At 45.6% G+C, this 3,615-nt stretch overlaps 1 long non-coding RNA gene across 1 annotated transcript in view; it reads left to right on the top strand.

Annotated features, from left to right (window-relative positions):
* The window catches only part of LOC141995276 (uncharacterized), a 201,206-nt gene that overhangs the window by 361 nt on the left and 197,230 nt on the right, over positions 1-3,615 (top strand). The window contains exons 2-3 of the long non-coding RNA XR_012641287.1: positions 548-757; positions 2,082-2,145. This is a non-coding gene — a long non-coding RNA (uncharacterized LOC141995276). The remainder of the gene's footprint in view (positions 1-547; positions 758-2,081; positions 2,146-3,615) is intronic.

Below are 3,615 nucleotides of genomic sequence, written 5' to 3'. Positions count from 1 at the left end.
GTGGGGGCTGAGTTTCGGGGCCTCGCTAGTCCCGCGGGGTGGCTGCTCGCCGCCCCACGGTTCGGCAGCGAGCCAGGACTCGGGCTGGAGTCCCCTTAGCCCAGGCTGCCGCTGCCAGCGGTAGATACAAGCCATAGCTAGGGCTGCCCCCCGCCCCCATCGCCAAGCTCCCCCCGCTTCTCCCAGGAATTGCCCCCACCGGCGCAGGGCCTAGCCCGCTCGCTGAAGGGCGCCAGGCACCAAGAGCCGCCCACAGGCAGCCCTGAAGTTCTGGGGGAGGCCCGGATCTCCCAACGGCTTCCGGGCCCCTGGGCTCAGGCAGGACCCAGGTACAAAGCTCTGTCCAGTTGCAGACTGGAGGCGTAAGCCGTTATTACTAACTGCCCTTCGTTTCTGCAACTGTGGAGAAAGCATGTGACATGTTGGCCACCACCAGTGTTGCGCTGGTGGAAGCTGCTGAGGCTGTGTAAATGTTGGGATGGGAAGGAGATTTAATGTAGGCTGCTCTCATTCGAATATGACTCTCTTCCTTGCACCACTGCTACAGCCTCCGCTTAGTCCCATTGGGTTGTGCCAGAGTTCCCACGCTGGGCGATGCCAGTACCAAGTTTGTGGGGGGAGAGGACTGCTATACCCGTCAGATGAATTATTCAGCAAGAGTCACAGTGAGATCAAGCGCACAGGCCCCTGCTTCAGAGCCTGGAACCCAAACTTGTTTCCAACCCTTTGTCCAATGACGTTTCAACATTGAAATCAGGTGTGTAATTGAAGATTAAATACAAAGCTTTCTTGCTTAAAAATGTATTTTAGTAGGTCCCACAAAACTATTATTGGCTACTCGGAAGGAAAAGCTATGAGTTAGGTTTCTATCGAATCAATTTCTAAACTTAGTTTCCGTAAATGTTTACTGTCCAATTATGTGAAATGACATTGTAAAGTGCCAATATTGTAACTAGCCATTTTGTAGGAGCAGGGCTAATGCTCACGCACATTTAGATAGTTGGTCTTATTTCTCTTGCCAATTGAAAAACATTATTTTGCGTCATTGCATCCTAATCCTTTAAGTGTATTGTTCCTTATTCCCATGCTGTTTTAGCTAATGCATGATCAACCACCGTGCAGTATGTACAAGATGTGATGGGGTTTAGTAACTCCATGGCAAAAGTGTGGCAGGGTGATTTTTTTCCCTTTTTGTAATAAAAAAGATTGTGTCTACAAAAAGTCATTAGGACCGGGTGGAGACTGGCAATTAAAAAAAATCTATTCTGAACCAGCTCAGTCAGCCGTAATAGCTATATCAATCTCCAGCACCTCTTTGTCTCAGTATTAAAAACAGTGTGATTGTTCTCTCCCAGAAAATTATAAGGGCCAAGGTTTCAAAAGTGGTTTGGGTGCTTAACCTGAGACATTTTTAAAGGGTGGGTGCTCAGTGCCTTCAGAAAATCAGCCACTCTAAGGTGTGTCAAGTTGGGAACCCAAAATTACTAGCTAATTTTGAAAATCTTGGCAAAAGCTTTACACTGTTCCTCAGACGTTCTTGTCAACTGCTGGAAATGGCCCACCTTGATTATCACTACAAAAGGTTTTTCCTCCCCGCCCCCACCCTCCGCCCACTCTCCTGCTGGTAATAGCTCACCTTAAGTGATCACTCTCGTTACAGTGTGTATGGTAACACCCATTGTTTCATGTTCTCTATGTATATAAATCTCCCCACTGTATTTTCCACTGAATGCATCCGATGAAGTGAGCTGTAGCTCACGAAAGCTTATGCTCAAATAAATTTGTTAGTCTCTAAGATGCCACAAGTACTCCTTTTCTTTTTGCGAATACAGACTAACCCGGCTGCTACTCTGAAAACTGTTTCTCCTGTTTCTCTGACAGGAAGAGCGAAAACCCGGGGGTGGAGATGGAAATCATCTTGGCCCTGCTCGATTTATCTATAAGGAAGCTTAAATCCATATTCTTCTGATTCCTGTTTTTCGCTATGGGTGCACTTTTACTAGAGACAAACAGAGGAGGACTTTCTGGAGCTCTTTCTAGTCACTGTTTAAATTATCTAATTTCCTGCTTCCTCTATGTAGGTCAATAAAGGGGGTCTTCGTACACAAGGTTTCTAGCACCATCCTCTGGATCTCTTCCATAAAGGTAAGCTGATTTGCCCACCCATTACTAAATTAATACTGTAGTGCAGCATTCTAGTATCCAGTGTGTTTAAAGAGGGTCTTTTCAATTTAGGGTTTTTTTTATGGTATTTGTCTTTTATTGGTTGAAATGACATTTGCAGCTCTGATTGAAATGCGTGCTCTAACTGGAACAGAACAGCAATTCTTCTTAGAGTGATCATATCGAATCCAATTAGGTGCATGTGCGCTGCGTGCACAGTTGTCGGAAAGTTTTTCACCTAGCTGCACCCGTCGGGTTGGCTGTGGAGCCCCCTGGAATGGTGCCTCCATAGTGCTCTATATATGACCCTGCCGACCCGGCACTTCCTCAGTTCTTTTTTGCCGCCAGTGACGGTCATTGTAACTGTGGCATCTTGCTCAGCAAGCTCTCCACTTTTCCCTAGCTTCTATCTACATTAGTGTTTGTCTTCCTTAGTAAGTTTAGTTAGTTATTAGTTAGTGTTGTGTTAATAGTTTGCTGTTGGGAGTGGGGGGTTCCCCTCCAACCCGACTGTGTTCTTCCTGGGGACTCAGGGCATGCCTAAGTCCCAGGGGTCCAAACCCTGCAAGTCCTGCAAAAAGCCTATGCCAATGGGCGACCCCCATGATGCTTGCTTAAAGTGTCTGGGGGAAATGCATCAGGCGGATAAATGCAGGATTTGCAAAGAGTTTCGCCTGAGAATGAAAAAAGGAGTGGGACTTTAGACTGAAGCAGCTCCTTATGGAGGTGGCACTTAGACTGTGTCATAAATATAAAGGGAAGGGTAACCACCTTTCTGTGTACAGTGCTATAAAATCCCTCCTGGCCAGAGACAAAACCCTTTCACCTGTAAAGGGTTAAGAAGCTAAGGTAACCTCGCTGGCACCTGACCCAAAATGACCAATGAGGGGACAAAGTCAAATCTGCAGGGAGGGGAACAAAGGGTTCTGTCTGTCTGTGTGATGCTTTTGCCGGGAACAGATCCGAAATGCAAGCCTTCCAACTCCTGTTAAGTTAGTAAGTAATCTAGCTAGAAAATGCGTTTGATTTTCTTTTGTTTAATGGCTGGTAAAATACGCTGTGCTGGAGAGAATGTATATTCCTGTTTTTGTGTCTTTTTGTAACTTAAAGTTTTGCCTAGAGGGATTCTCTATGTTTTGAATCTGATTACCCTGTAAGGTATTTACCATCCTGATTTTACAGAGGTGATTCTTTTACCTTTTCTTTAATTAAAATCCTTCTTTTAAGAACCTATTGATTTTTCATTGTTCTTAAGATCCAAGGGTTTGGGTCTGTGTTCACCTGTATCAATTGGTGGGGATTATTATCAAGCCTTCCCCAGGAAAGGGGGTGTAGGGCTTGGGGGGATATTTTGGGAGAAGACGTCTCCAAGTGGTCTCTTTCCCTTTTCTTTGTTTAAAAGGCTTGGTGGTGGAAGCATACTGTTCAAGGACAAGGCAAAGTTTGTACCTT

This window comes from Natator depressus, chromosome 10, assembly GCF_965152275.1.
Source record: "Natator depressus isolate rNatDep1 chromosome 10, rNatDep2.hap1, whole genome shotgun sequence".
NCBI classification, from domain to species: Eukaryota; Metazoa; Chordata; order Testudines; family Cheloniidae; genus Natator; species Natator depressus.
This window is presented reverse-complemented; position numbering and strand designations above follow the sequence as displayed.